Source organism: Strongylocentrotus purpuratus, unplaced genomic scaffold (assembly GCF_000002235.5).
Source record: "Strongylocentrotus purpuratus isolate Spur 01 unplaced genomic scaffold, Spur_5.0 spur5_scaffold_14, whole genome shotgun sequence".
NCBI lineage: Eukaryota > Metazoa > Echinodermata > Echinoidea > Camarodonta > Strongylocentrotidae > Strongylocentrotus > Strongylocentrotus purpuratus.
The window spans coordinates 10276252-10284123 of NW_022145599.1; positions in this window are offsets into that span (position 1 = coordinate 10276252).

Genomic DNA, 7872 nt, shown 5'->3' on the forward strand with positions numbered 1-7872 from the left:
TTATTAATCCGATGATATGATGATCTACACCTTTAAAACTGGGTATTCCCACATCTCCCGCGCATGGATAAAGCGCGCATGCGCCTGAGAACATATGAGAATTACAGACCTTTTTTGGTTTGTATTTTGCCCGCTTACACAGACTAAGTACAGGCGCGGATCCAGGATTTTCCAATAGGGGGGGGGGGGGGGGGGGGGGGGGCCGGAAATTTGGAAAGTGTGTAGACCATTTTTACAACTCAACATACCAATACTGACAAGGTCATATCAGAAGCACCATACCGGTACAATTTTTGACATTTTCATCGGGGGGGGGGGGGGGGGGGAGGGGCTAAAGCCTCTTTCATGACAAAAGTTTTATTAAATTATTAGAGAAAGAAGATGATTCGTTATATTCTCGACTCTAAAATAATCCTTGTCTGAATTCAGTTTTCCCCCGCCCGCCCGTAGCGCGTAATTTTCGGACGCTTTATTAAATTATGAGAGAAAGAAGACCATTCGTTGTACCATTCTCGACTCTTAATCCTTGTTTGAATTCAGTCTTTCCCCTTCCCGCGCGAAGCGCGGCAGCTTTGACGTTTCATTAAATTATTAGAGAAAGGAGAGGATTCGTTGTACCATTCTCGAATCTCGATCCTTGTCTGAATTCAGTTCCTCCCCCCCCCTCCCGCGCGAAGCGCGGAAGCTTTAACTTTCCATAGTTTAATGATATTGTTAGAGGAAGAAGATGATTGGTTGTTCCATTCTCCCTCTATATAGAAAACTTCCCCAATCGGTGTCTTTTGTTCCCCCATGATCCTCTTTTTCTTACGTTAAATGAGAGCTGAGTTAATGAGATAGCCACCTGTCACAGTGACCTTGCTGGCTCGCTTGGTGGTCTAACCCCTTCTGGCTGAAGTAGTAAAGCCTGCCTTTAATCCTTCACTGAATTCAGTCCCCTCCCCCTCCCGCGCTAAGCACAGAAGCTTAACGTGTCATTAAATTATTAGAGAAATAAGACGATTCGTTGTACCGTTTTCTGAATTTTCAAAAATATTTCTTTGTCTGCTCCTTTTTTGTCTTATGTCCTCTTACTGCCCCTACCGCCCTTGGCTACACGCCTGCTTTAAAGGGAACATGAAGCAATCATGATTGTGATAGCACACAATTAGGTTAGTAGAAACGAAAGGAAAAAAATATCTATTACACCAACCATGGATAAATCACGGCCGGGAGCGTCATATCATATCATATCATTTAATAGTTTTGTGTTATCGGGCGAGGGCCGGGGCGTAGCGACCAAGCGAGATTTTGCAATGTTGAATGCTGAAATTATGCATTCTAGAAAATCCCTAAGCCCAATAATTCTTTCCGCTATATGTCTTTCTAGCTGTATTTTTAAATTTCCAGGGCGACGTGTCCCCCTATCGGGCCCAGGATCGCCGCCCCTGCCCCTGTCCATGTACCTGTGTTGGCTAAGTCAGTAGAGCGTCCGCCTCACAACCGGGAGGTCGAGGGTTCGAACCCCGTCCGCGTCATATCAAAAGACGTTAAAAGACCTTGTTTGGCGTTCAACAATAAGGGATAGAGCAATGTCGATCTGGCGCTGCTCAGTGGCTGCCGGGCTCACGATCAATTGGGCAAAAAGAATTTCCATTTTCGGTTTAACTTAATAAAAGATTACAAAATATGGACTATAAAAGATTATTATTATTATTATTATTATTATTATTATTATTATTATTATTATTATTATTATTATTATTATTATTATTATTATTATTATTATTATTATTATTATATTATTATTATTATTATATTATTATTATTATTATTATTATTATTATTATTATTATTATTATTATTATTATTATTATTATTATTATTATTATTATTATTATTATTATTATTATTATTATTATTATAACCTTAACTGCGACTTGCGGGCAATTTCTATGCTTCGAAACTGTGGCTTACGGGGAATGTCTAGTTAGGGGGAATAATTACCTTGCCTGCAACGTTTTGCATAGCAGTTTTGGTACGATCCCAGCTGTTTAGAGACTCAATCAAGGCTATAAACGGGACTTTATCACCTACTGAAATCGACATTTAGATTGAATCATAATCTCTCCATGACAGGGGTGTTAAACCCTTGGGAGAATTGGCATCGTTATATCTTGCGTCGTCTAAAAGTCAGCTCTAAGGGGAAGAGACAAATCTAGCGAATCTACCTGAACTTGGGATTATATCTTTATTATCTCTTTACTAACATATTTTGGGACTCTTGTTTTTCCTATCTGGAGATTTTTATCTCATTCGGTGGATTTTTTCAGTTTTTCGAAAATTTTACCCCTGTAAATTGACCAGTTTGATTATTCGTGCGTTTTCGGACGATCGAACATGCGCGCGCGTCTGGATATCGATAGGCCTAAGCTATCGTACCGTACGAAATTCAATAAACAGCGCTGACGAAAAATAGCGATAATATTTGTTTTGACCAGATAAAACCTTCGTGCTTAGTAAAATGAAGCATATTTAGTGGAAAGTTTAGCGGAATTTTGAAATCCGGTGTTTCATTCTGCCCTGGGTAAGTAGTTTTCATGTGTAAATCATGCATATGATTCAAATAAAGATTCGAATTTTGAGTAGTTTCGGACTTTCCGTGCGGCTACGAATAGACGCATAGCTTAGCTTAGTCCCATACACTTAATTTTATGTTGTAACAAGATATCTTGCACAGGAAAAATTGAAAGCCAGATCACACAAGGGACCATTACCATTCGGCCAATGGTAACTAGATCTAGAGTCTAGTTGCCTTCTGATCATTGGAAATTTTCTTGAAAATTATGATCCATCTCTTTTTGTTCTCACTAGATTCTAGGCTAATTCAAAATAATATTCATGTTGAAACAGTTCTAAATATTCATAAAGTAGACTCTAGGCCTAGTTAGATCTAGATAGATGACTTAGAGTCTAGCAATCTCATTTTCACAAAGTTTACTCAAGCTAAAGTTCATAAATGAACTTTTGTAAAACACAACTCTATATTCGATGCATCCATACATGCTAACTGTTCAGATTAAAGAGGAACATTCCTCTTTTTGGGAGAAGATAATTATCATTTTAATGCAGGTGTTCCTCTTCCTGTACACAAATTTGTCTGTAGGTAGCATTGAATAGGAGAGTTAGGATTGTTCCTCTTTTTTTGGAAAATAGCATAATTTGTACAGATTTATGATTTTCAAATGTTGGCATGTATGTGCATCTATAGATCTAGGTGGCGCTATGACATAGATCTAGGTCTATATCTATAAAAATACACTAACGGTTTGTAAATGGTTCATATGAACCATTTACCTCGTAGATGTGAGCCAGATGGCAGACGGTAAAAAATTATGTAGAATCTATGTAGGCTAGACTAGATCTTCTAGACTAATGGGACAAAATTAATATGTTATTAATTAATTGTACTAGCACAGTTTAGCGGATAGCCACTCGGCGATCAAAAAGGATGTGACGTAACGTTGCTAAGGTAGATCTCTAGATATTAATGCGCATGTAGCTAGTCTGGCCGAGGTACTGGACTGTATAATATGGGGCTTAACATGATCTAGTTAGCAGCCATAACAGCGTCGTCGGCGATTTGTAAAAAAATTGCATCAATGCCGAGGGGGGTCTGGGGGGTTTACCCCTGATTTTAGGATTAAATCACTATAAAACTAGTCTAGCTAAGGCTAAGACCTATATTCAAGATACTGCTTACCTTTTTTTGATAATCCAAATCCGATTTGATGATCTAGATGGCTAAGAAAACCTAGGCTAGAGTCTACAGCTGTTAAAAATTCGCGTTTGTCTAGTCTACGTCTTGTGTATTATATATTGTGTGCATAAGCGCTCAGCGCTGCGTACGTGATAATGCATTGCACAGTTCACACACTTAACTACGCGCAAGAGCTAGCTAGTTCATGCTTGACATGCGCAGTGGCAGTGCATGTTTTTCAATACTTCAATAATTTCCAGCTAGATTCTTCTTCCAAGCTGACGTCATGAAAATAGTTCCGTATTTTTGTTTACTTTAGTTTTTGCCGATTATTTTGGCAGATCGACGGTTTTTTGCTCTAATTTTTAAAAACAACCTACAAGTAGGTTACTAAACTACTTTTTGACGGGGAACCCGATTTTCGACTTTTTGGGGCCCCAAAACGCTCTCTAGCGATTTCAGCCCTTCGGGCTGAAATCGCTTCTATATAGAGCCTTAGTAACGGAGGCCCCGCCTCCTACGTCACTCTAGATCTCATCTGCTAAACTGTACATTCCCCCTTAGTGGCAGTACTGTAATTAGATGAGAGATAGATCTAGAGATCTAGACTAGAATAGATCTACCGGTACGTAAAATATAAACCAGTCCATGCAAAAGGCAAAGGCAAAAGGCCAAAGCTATCTTAAATTTTCAAATTAATAAGATCATTCTGAGTTTTTCAAATGCAAAATTTAATGGCATGCTTCTGAATCTGAGTCTCTGAGGATGATCCAAACAACTACACAACGCAAGGTAAAGGTCACGACAAAGGACTATTTACCATTACCAGGCATTTGCTTCCTTTTCTGCTTTATTGGACTAGAAGTAGAATCACACAAGTTCTAGATCTAGTCTCTAGACCGATAAATTTGTCTCTTTCAGGAATCAGGGTCTTTCTTTAACAAATTCTGACATTTATGGCTGACCCATTCTAGAGACAGATCGCTACGTATGCCAGCGCTATGCGGGCCTACTGCCAGCCCGCGATCACGTTCACTGCCGAAACTTCGGGTACTGCAGGCAGCTTCCCGTTCGCTAGTTGACGCGAGTGGGACTCGTACACGAGTGGAAAATGACTAGATTTTCACCCAACTGGAAGCAGATTTATTTTTAGCTAAAATGCACCTTTTCCGGCCTGATTTTTTTCGAACAGGAGGCCCGCATAGCGCTGGCATACGTAGCGATCTGTCTCTAGAATGGGTCAGCCATTAATGTCAGAATTTGTTTAAAAAGACCCTGAAGGAGACAAATTTATCGGTCTTGAATCACACCTGCAACCAATACCATTCGCCCAACAGTAAAAATTTGCCTCTGGTCAATAAAACTTTGCCTCAAAATTACTACTTATCTGTAGAGTCTATTTGATTTCACTAATCCAAAATAATATTCTTATTAAATTAGTACCAAATAAACATAAGGTTGAAAAAACACGACTTGGCAATAACATTTGAATAGTAAAAAAAGGATTTTATCCAATAGTTCATTCAAGCTGAGTACTGTACAGTCCTCAGATAGTGCACAACTCCATATACAATGCAATACCCCCTTATATTGCACTTAGGGCTGCAGGTGTGACTAGAATCACAGTGGCAGCAACATTACAACTTCTAGTTTAAAGTAGGCGGACCGCCTCCGGCCCCTGCAGGCATGGGTCTCATTGCCTCCGGCCTCCCTCGTGAGACCGTCCAGGGGCCTGCCTCCTGAGACCTTTTTTCACTTTTCATCAATATTACGGCTAAAGTAATGGGGGAAAAAAAACGCATTTTGCCACAATGATATTTTAAAACTTTTATACCGTATATACCACACCTGCGACTAAAAAGGTTCGCAGCGTGGTAATCTTTTGGCTACTATTTTACTAAAAAAAACCCTGTATATTTGCATTTACTGCATAGGTTATAACTTGGTAACATAATGTACGTATTCAAGTCCTAAAAAGTACTCATATTAATATAATATTTCAAACTTACCAATGCTTTTATTGCTTTCTGCCGCTGAATTGGGTGCCTGATGAGGATAGAGTGTCCAGACTACCAGCAAAATTGGGGATAAAACCTAGACTACCTAATAATAAAGTACGATTCAATATCCTTTTCCATCACAATCTTTTCAGATTGAATCTCTTGTAACTTCTTTGGCATTTAATTAAAAATAAGATTGTTTTGGCATTCCAGCCAGTGATTTTGCTGAGGAGATTGACACATGCAGTCTCCCATAGAAAGAAATCTCCTAATCCTATGTATGATGGGGGGACCAAAAGCTACGCGGGTCTTTAAGCTACGCACTGCATACAGTAGCGCGTATTATATGGTGTGCGTAGCTTTAGGACCCGCGTAGCTTTTGGTACCCCCACCATATGGTGATGGTACCTTAAGCTACGTGGTACATTAAGCTACGCACTCCTTAATACGCGTTCTATGCGCTCAATGTTTGGGATAGATTAGAAAACAACAAGTCTATCGAAGATATCACAAAAACTTTGGGGGAAAATCATTTGTGTACTGTATTTTCATCATTTCATGAAATCATCATGAATTCACAACATTGAAACAGACAAAAAAAAATTACATTCATTTACTGTATTAAAACTGGTGCGTAGCTTAATGTACCGTTTGATTTTGTCAAAGGAAAATGGACACCGTCGCGTTAGTCACTACAAAAGTCACAAAAAGTCACTGTGTAGGGTCTATGGCTATGGCTAGATCTAAGTTAGAAATACTAGCACAGATAATTGTGAATATCCGTGCTTTGCAATAATTGTCAAAGTCAAAGTCAAACAAATTATGAAATATAATATTGCTTGCAAAGTTCTTGAAATTGCCAATTTTGTCTGGATACCAGCTGTCTGTATTACAGGGGGCCCTATGTGACGTCTGCGCACCTTAAATGTCTACCTAAATTTCAATATAAGGTAAATATTTATGTCCAAAAATATCACTGTCATGCCTTTTTTCATATTCTTATAAACATTAATGCAAAAAATCTCACAAAAATATTTACAAAAACAATGTTTTTTCACCATTTAAGACAGGCATGTCATTTTGATACGGCAAAACTTGACTTACAGGTACCTATGTCGCCGCACTAACTCATTTTGCACGCATATATTCAAACTTTAGACATGATTTATGGAATTTCGGGGCCAGGATTTACCCAGGAAATATAATTGGCTAACTAGCGATCAAATCTCAGGCAGTCTACTTTACTTACTCCAGTGTTAAAGCTGGAATATCCCACCTAGTACTAGCCTAGTTTTAAATTTAATATATTCAGACCTAGTTTCCTGTGACACTTGCTCAATTTTTAATTTATGTATATACATTTGGTAAGCTGCAGTGTTTGACCCCGAAAATCCATGAAACAGCCCTGTTTTTATCATCCAAGAATTAGACAAAAAACAACAACAGCCAAAACATAGATTTTGACACCTATAATTTAAAGTCATGTACCAATTTTTATTAATATACCACTGGCAATGTCATGATACAAATGTAAGTATCATCGTTTTCTCTTGATTTTGGATAAAAAGCATGAGTTAAAGTATTCTATTAAAAACAAAAAAAAAAAAAATACATGCAAGTGATGCAACACATGCGCCAGTTCTCTGTCCGTTCCCCACTTTACTGTAAAGATTTCCTTGTTGAGCTGCCACCCCTTTCTATTTTTATGCCTCCGCCACCGAAGGTGGTGCTGGAGGCATCATGTTTTCGGGTTGTCCGTCCGTCCGTCCTTCCGTCCTGCTTTCTCGTTATCACGATATCTCAAAAAACACTTGAGGTATGAACTTCAAACTTGATGATAGTATGTACCACCATAGGAAGAGGATCTGATTAGATTTTGGAGTAACAAGGTCAAAGGTGAAAGGTCGCAGAGGTCGACTTATGGAATTCCAGGTGTTGGCCTCGTTATCGCGATATATCTCAAGATCTACTTGAGATATGAACTTCAAACTTGGCTTGGTAATAATATATACCACCACATAAAGATGATCTGATTAGATTTTGGAGTAACTAGGTTTCAGTTCAAAGGTCACAGAGGTCAATTTCTGAAATCCTTGATATTAGCCTTATCGCGATACCTCGAAAACCACTGGA